General features: G+C 33.1%; 1 protein-coding gene across 1 annotated transcript in view; it reads left to right on the top strand.

Annotated features, from left to right (window-relative positions):
* Positions 1-252: 252 nt before the first annotated feature.
* LOC113495838 overlaps positions 253-8,727 on the top strand; it is a 32,185-nt gene continuing 23,710 nt past the window's right edge. The window contains exon 1 of the mRNA XM_026874827.1: positions 253-695. The gene's annotated coding sequence lies outside the window, so the exon portion shown is untranslated. The remainder of the gene's footprint in view (positions 696-8,727) is intronic.

Below are 8,727 nucleotides of genomic sequence, written 5' to 3'. Positions count from 1 at the left end.
TAGAACATGTTGGAAAAACAAATAAAGTATTACTGTACCTGTAGTCTACTAGATAAGGTAGGGCTTGAAAACTGCTATAGACGAGGCTCCCACTTTGTCCTTTTAAAACTAATATTAACTATGATATTAAATCGATACGGTTACATTTACAAATCTTTTGTAAATTCCATTCATAAGAACCTAGCTAATTATATTTTATTAAAATTTCTGCAGAAAAACAATTAAAAATTTTATATTCGATAAAAAAATCCTGACTGAAGGATCGGTCAGAATCGCGCAACACCAACTTAGTCGGTCGCTTTCGCTCACAAAACATTCCACCGCCGACACTTGTAGATCGATATTACAAAACTGAAACACTCGACGCTCCATTTAGATCAAAGAAAAATTCAGTGCGCGAATGCAATCCGCAATAAATTATTAAAAACAAAATTGCGCCATTAATTTGCATAGCTATAGAACCTGTTTGGTGGTTAGTGACGTCACAGTGCATGCGTTCCCGCGTTCCGAGCGCCAATCACGCGTCAGTATCGGCCGGAGTGCGTGCGCGAGCGCGCGTCCCACTTTCAAATTTAAAATTCTCGTACGATTTGACAGCTTGTGTTATTTGAAATAGTGTTAAGTTTTAGTGTTTACTTTTTTTGTGGATTATAAGTTTTTTGGCGTTACGGAATTTGCGCTTTACACCAACCAAGGTATGTTTTTATTATATTATATACTTTTTAGCGGTTTTTGTGATAAGCTATTTGGATATTGTTGCGAAATGTTTTTGTTGCTCAGTTGGGGTCAGTATTAATGGTGTAGAGACCTGCTTGTGTTGCGACAGTTCTTTGTCATCTAAAATTAATATTTATGAGAATGTGAAACGTGATGTCGTAAGTTATAATATAAACAAACATCGCGTTGTATGTTCTTGCTTGTTGAAATTGTCTGTGACCTCGGATTGAACTTATTCTTTTACTTTTATTTGTTATCATAACCGGTCATTTTTGGGCAAACGCCTTCTCCAAAGTTCTTTATCCTTATCCCATACAGTGTATTCATTATCTTTCTTAAGTTTAGTACCATTATTAAATTAGATATTTGGGAACAGAATGCTTGGAAAAACTTCTTGCTTTTACGAATAATGAACTAAAGGTCAGCATATTCTGACCTGGCCGATACAGGGAAATATTACCAAGTAAAAAAACTTGGATAACAAGTTCCGTCATAAGTGCTATAACATACATTAAAATGCAAACATGCTTAGGAAATACATTTAAGTCTAAAAGGTACATTTTAAGTTAAAGCCTTTTACTCTTACAAGTAGACCTTGTCTCAACTTGAAACGCACTTAACATGTTCAACATGTTCGCTAGTAACTTGACCTAGTACAAATTAAGTGGCAACATACAACATACAACATGTACCTACTTATTTATTTACGTATAAGCTTTTAAATGACTCGGTTTTAGTTAGAAGCCTTTCGTATTTAAAGGACGTAGTACCTGTAGCTACGGTCCCATTCTAACTTATCTTCTGAGAAACCTTTTCAGCAATGTCTGCCATTCACAAACGGTGTTTCATAAGATACGTTTCAATAACGACTTATATGAAGTCTCTTATACAACCCCAAGTTAGATATAGAGAAATAAAAGTGCAGACCATATGTCAGTTGTTTGTCGATGTCCAGTCTCACCAGTTTCAGCTTAAAAGTGTATTTTACAAATGAATTGCCTGTCAAACATCCCTAACCCATTAAACTACGTAAAACAGATCATTTGGGGTATTGAAAGGTATTTAGGGTCGATTCAATCGAATGAAAACCTTCGTATCATAAATTTAAAAAGAAAAACAAACAAAATGATAACATTGTAATAGAGTTTTCGTTGACGTAACATCAGTTTTAATAAATTTTCGGTGAAACAAATATTTGCATAGAAAAGAAATCAACGAGCGTAAAGCACATTCTTATGTAGGTGAATATTTTTACTGTTGTTTTAATGAAGTTCTTTACCTTACATTTGTAAAATAATTTACAAATATAATTAGATATTACTACTACTACTACTTATTTTAATGTTGTTGTTAAGAAAGTAAATTCTTCACTGAAATTAACTCGATTTTCTACAGCCTTCGAGTTTTTGTTTAGCTGGCAGTGTCTCCCATATATATTATTTACTTAATAAACCTATGATTAATAAATCAAAAGTAAAAAAAGCAGTGTCTATAAGTATAGAATATAGCTCGAAGTGGGACCAGTTTTTTTTTAACCTAGCCTACTGTGTCCCACTGCTGGGCTTACCAACCAGGCTGGTTCCATGAGGCCCAGAATAGAGAGTCGTGGAAGGATTTGGGGGAGGCCTTTGCCCAGCAGTGGGACACAGTAGGCTATAAATATAAGTAAATTAAATTTATACTAAGGGAAATAAAATCAATAACAACATTTAAGTAGTGGCAATAAACAAAACTGAATTTATTTTAAAACTTGAACATTTTGCACAAAACCGTTCACCTTGTAATAATTATAAATTGGAACGACAACGAATGCGTAACATGTATAACACATGTTATTTAATTAAACAAGTATACACCTAGCTACGCGTGATAATTTACGTGATAAGCAATTTTAATTAAGTAATTACCGTTAAACATTTTAAGAGTAATTATAAAGCTTTTTGGGCAGCTCATGGCCAAATAGATAGACAAAAACCTTATGTGACTTTAAGGCACAAAGTAGCGGCAAAAATTTATTTTTAACAATTCCAGCTCTGAGTAATGAATTAATCATTGTGTCACGGAGTTTTCATAAAAAAATCAAGTCAAATGCACAAGACAAAACACAAAAATACTTGTCCGATGCGGGAAACGAACCCGCGACAGGTCACACAAACTGGATATATTAAATGGTTTAAAGACCGTCGTTGTTTAAGAAATCTATTTTGTAAATCACTTTGTTATATTCGAAATATTTATAGTAAGTAAATCTGTAGTTAGTTGATTTATTTTGATTTAATGGATTTAAGTTACGTTCGTATTCATAAACGCGGTCGGTCTCACAACTATAAAATAATGAGTTAATATATTTTTGTAATAGTAAAGAAAATGAACACATTACCGTCGCGTGCGCATGATTAATGGATGTGTTTGACGTTGTAATGAATCGGTAACAGAGTATATTATACACCTTATCATAATGCGTTATATTTTACGTTCATGTGTGTGTTGGAGTACAATAATAGTAAAATATATTTTTAACACAGTCATAAATAAGATAGGAATTTTTGAACGGAAACCCTCAAAGATAAATAATTTTCCCTGTTTTTTTTCCACATTTTCCATCGTATCTTCGCTCCTATTTGTCGCAGTATGATGTTATATAACCTATAACCTTCCTTAATAAATGGTCTATTGAACAAAAAATATTTTTTCGATTTGAAAAAGTAATTCCTGAGATTAGCGCGTTCAAACAAACAAACAAACTCTTCAGCTTTATATATTAGTATAGATATAAGCAGAAAAGGGAATCAAAGAAGAATAACATCGCTTTTCATAAAACTAAGAATGGAGTGAGAATTAAAAACGTGGTTTATAGTTTTTTTTAATCTATTAATTTTTTATAGTTACTAAAAAAATGTAGATAAACGGGTACCACCGCGGGGCGCACCTAGTACATCATAAAACATGTTATTTCACGACAGGTGTGACTTGTACACTACATTATAGTATTATTACAGTTGTAAGTGAAATAACTGTATATGAATTATGTTACGATACTATGACGAATTGTGAATGTTGCTTGATGCTTGTGTTGGTATTAATCTGTCTGTTTGGGCTCAGCTCGAAAACGACTGAACCGATTTTAATGTAACTATAATTGCTCTTATGCCTTAAAGTGAAGTATGTGTAGGTTTGATGAAAATCAATTGAACCATTTAAAAGTTGCGGGGGTGACAGTCTTGTTTTTTTTAATTTTATTTACCTATATATTTATATACCTATATATATATATCCTTACATATTATAAAACAAAGTCCCCCGCCGCGTCTGTCTGTCTGTCTGTCTGTCTGTCTGTTCGCGATAAACTAGAAAAGTACTGAACGGATTTTTATGCGGTTTTCAACGATAGATAGAGCAATTCTTGAGGAAGGTTTTAGTGTATAATAAGTTTAGGTTTTGTGTAAACTGACGATATTACAGCGATATTAGTTAAACATGTCGGAAAAAATTAAGCCATTCGAGAGCTTTCATCGAGAACGCTGCCAAAACCTTTCGAGTTACAACAAAACCATGTATGGCAAGTTTGTACCTCTTTAATAGATCTACAAAAAAGTCCGCGGTGGTATATGTCTATCTTCCAAGGATAACCCACAATAACCATTTTTATGTGTTTTCTTAATACAGTAAAATTATTGGTTACTTACGAACCTCTTTTTAACAATACAGTATTAATCCTTATCCAAATAAATAAGTTAGATATATTATGCATGTAATATAGAACAAATTGCCTTTTACACTACGCCAAAAATGTTAATAGGTAATGAGTTATCGTAATATTAAAATCTCCGCGCGAGAAATTAAAAATCGATGAAACGTAGCGAAGATATCGTTGGCATCTATATACTAATTGTACTATATATATACTAATTACTATGTATATACTATGTATGTACTAATTGTTTGTTTGATTGTTTGTTTGAACGCGCTAATCTCAGAAACTACTGGTTCAAATTGAAAAAATATTTTTGTGTTGAATATACCATTAATCGAGGGAGGTTTTAGGCTATATGTATATCATCACGCTGCGACCAATAGGAGCGAAGAAAAAGTCATAACTTATATCTTCTAACCACGCAGACGAAGTCGCGGGCAACAGCTAGTTTATTTATATATTTTAAGAACCAATTTACTGAGAAAAGTTACGGCGAGTGTTATAGGTATATAAACATATTTTTTATACATACTAGTTACAAAACGCAATATTAATTGGTGCTATTAGCACTTCCCTTGTACGAAAAATCCCAAGCCTGTTCTCATGTCTTTACTGTCCAAGGTTTGAGTCCCTTTTTGACATCCTTGATCTAGTTTCACCGTTTAGCTGGTACTTAAGGCACTGTTTCCCTTTCCATGCATTACTTGTCTGGCCTTGTAGGCAATTTAAGAGCTATTTCATGCATGTATGTCGCTCGAAGTTAAGTTATTTGAGTGTTTGCTTAAGTGAACTTGTATCAATTTTTGGCTCAGAAATTTTAGAATACGTACATACAAATCTACTATTATATCAAAAGGTTATAATGAAAACACTTACTAATTACTACTACTAGTGTATGATATTTTTAATTAAAAAAGGTTGTATTAGATTTGTTCTCTATAACATCATCATCATATGACCTACCATGGATCATAGGACCTACCCTTAGACCTTGATTTAATAATTGAACTACAGTTGTAGAAGCGTGACAGACTGGCGTCGACAAATACACGACGTAGAGTAACTCTTCCACAACAGACCACCGAAAGCATTCGCAAACTGTTACTTATTTCATCACAATACGAAGAAATTGAGAGTCATCTTAAACTAGGTAATATCTATTTACATAAAACATTAACCGTGTTTATCTGAGTCAAATTCAAGTGTGCGTTTTGAGTTACCTCTCTTCATTCAAAAAACTTATTTGGTAACTCACACGTGTCAATATTTACACACCTCATTCTACTGTTTGTTTTGACCACGTTAGAATATTTCGATTATTACATAATAAAGTACAGTCACGTGCTAAAGTATGAGTACAATCGAAGTACAAGTGGATTTCTTATTAAAAAAAACATAAAATGATGACATGGTCATGATAAGGGAAAATACCTAATAGAACCTTATAGTTAAGAAAACTTCACTTCATAACCTATTTGACTAGCTTATCTTCAACTATTAGTTGAAATCAATCAATGAACTTAGTTTATTGTGGTCGAAAGCTGGACTATAATCTGATTCTCCACTCTCCGCATTCAGTCCAAGAGATAGCATTATTAAATGCTGTAACGTTTTACTCACGCGTATTTATCGGGGTAGCCCGACTAGTTTCGGTCCCAACCGGAGTCCTTAATCATGAGCAGACGCGGCCGGATCCCGCCGCGTGAGTAAACCCTTACATCATTTAATACTGAATCATTCTCACGATAGTTACAATAAAAAAAAAGAGATAGTATTATTTTAATTGTAACAAAATTAAATCTTTTGTACATTATTTCTTTAAATTCGCTTGGCAGTTTTTCTAGTAATTGCTTACCGGATCTTCGTTTTCATGTATTTGCGTGATTGCATAATGTATCCATAATCTTTTTTTTTTTTCGTTTTATTGCAGGCAGCATGTTGTTTAACTATAGTACTTTAAAATCTCAGGAAACTATTATTATCATATCATCATTAACCGTTTCAGCGTTTTCCCTCATATTATTATCGTTTCAATTAATTATTATCAATGAGGAGGTCTATCGATTTTTCTTTTATGATATCGTCCAGCTACAGCATTCTATAATAAATTATTTCATAATATATTGCTTTTGCCTTCTTTTCAAGCCTTTTTCCTAAAACTGAACACATCAAGTGTATATCAGATACGCTTGAAGTCAATTAAAATATACGTCTATTCAAATGTTATTTCATCCAAATTGAATACTAACACTTTGTTAGAAAACAAATGTACCTATATACTATCCACGTGAAGAAAGTGTAATAAAGTGAATACTTGAGATTTTCACGAGCATTTAATGTTCGTCGAATTGTTCAAATGTGCGGAAGTGTAAGTCGAGTGATATCGATATGAAACGTTATAAATCCTGATACAATTTGATGAGAGGGGATGAGAAACTTCGTACCCGTAACAAAAACTGTTGGATATACAAAAGGTTTTGAAGACAATTTAGGAATCCATACATTTTGTGTTTCTGAGGTTATATGAATCTCGCCCCATTAGATTCTTTTTCCGAAATAAGTTCTAATTCTCAACCGTAACCAAATCTACCGGACCTGAACTGCATTTCAGTGTAATAAAACTGTCAGCTGAAGTTTAGGTACAAATAGGCTTAAGCAAAATTCAAATCGGTTGGGTGACAAAAATAAATTCTTGGTATTCGCTGCTTAACTTTTGTCTTTTTTCTTGGAATTTGTTGCTATAGCGTTAAAAAATATATCATCTGTAAATATTTCCTCCGTCTAGCCAATACGGGCAAGAGATAGAGCCTGGCTATGGATGGATGGCGAGATATGACGTACAGACACCGGTACCCCAGTAACATGGTTCCGTTTCTACCATTTGTGTACGCAGGTAATGTAACAAGACTAGTTACAGAAAAGAAATGCTTTTGGATAACATAAAGGAAAATTATTATTGTATAATGATCGCGAGAGTTTACCTACAGTTTTCAATATCTTAGTATACATATATATCATAGAAGACGCCATCAGTAGTTTAGTAGACGTTATAATGTCTGTGATCGTGGTGACCGATGTCTTGATGAGTCACGATTGTAATTATATTCTTAGCGATGACTCTACGGTTATTGTAATGACATAATAGTTCATGTAGAAGGCTGTTTGTATGTACTGAATTAATGCTGAGAGGCAAAGAATCTATTGTTGCTTTCCATTATATGTTTACTAGCTGTTGCCCGAAGTTTCGCTAGCTACATATCGAAAATGCTTCTACGGGAACATAAAATCGGGACAAAAACTATCCTATATGTTAATCCTGGTTTAAAACTACCTGCGTACCAAGTTTCGTTTAAATCCGTTCAGTGGTTGCGTGAAAAAGGAACAATCATCATCATCATCATCACATTGAAACTTTAATAGGATTGTATACATATATTTGTAGGAGTAATACATTAATGGTGCCACAATAGGTGGTCTTATTGCTAAAAGCAATCTTTCCCAGACAACCATTAGAAGTACTTATCACTGAAGGAGTACCTAACATTTTCATTACTTACATGGAAAACAAATAATAGAATACGAATCCCATATAAGATACTACATGACTAGTAAAACACATTCAAAGCTTGTTTTTTCCCATTTCAAAGATCTACATCTAAACCATATTTCACAGAAATTTCGTTTGCGATTGTGTAACACTAAATAAACAAATAGCGAAACTTTCACATCGTAATACTATCATCTCGGGCCTACTCTTGTAAATGTTGCAACACTCGGTCACAAGTCGTCCGTTAACGATACAGTTTTGCATACCGAATTGTTAATGTGAACGCTCTTGTTGTAATACTATGTCATACGCTAAACTTTGTGTTTCTTGGCTCAGCTTGTGAAGAACTTTTTGGAGTATAAATGGTAGAGTGGGGTAGTAGAGTATTTATACAGTAATACAATGAAGAAGTTTGTCCGCCTAGCGTCTAAGAAAATTCCAAGCTATATTTAATAAAATTAAAAGTAATAAACACAACAAGCAGACATTGCCATGTAATACATCAATACCAACTTTTTTTATTATTTGTAGCGAAAATCAAATTAACCAGTTAAAAGGTGTTGAGGTCAATTCAAGTCTCTTGGGTTTTTTTCGATACACTTGACAACTTTATTATGTATTTTCTTTATCTGTTCAGTCATCAATCCAATATTTATCGAACTTAAGTTAATTAATCTAGTCCAAAAAAGTCCAAAAAAATGAAAACTGATAAATTGTGAAAACTGCTGCTATATTGTAGGTATATGGAAGGTGCATTGTATTATACATA

This window comes from Trichoplusia ni, chromosome 7 (assembly GCF_003590095.1).
Source record: "Trichoplusia ni isolate ovarian cell line Hi5 chromosome 7, tn1, whole genome shotgun sequence".
Taxonomy (NCBI): Eukaryota; Metazoa; Arthropoda; class Insecta; order Lepidoptera; family Noctuidae; genus Trichoplusia; species Trichoplusia ni.
Note: the sequence above shows the minus strand (reverse complement) of the source record. Positions and strands in the feature narration are given on the sequence as shown.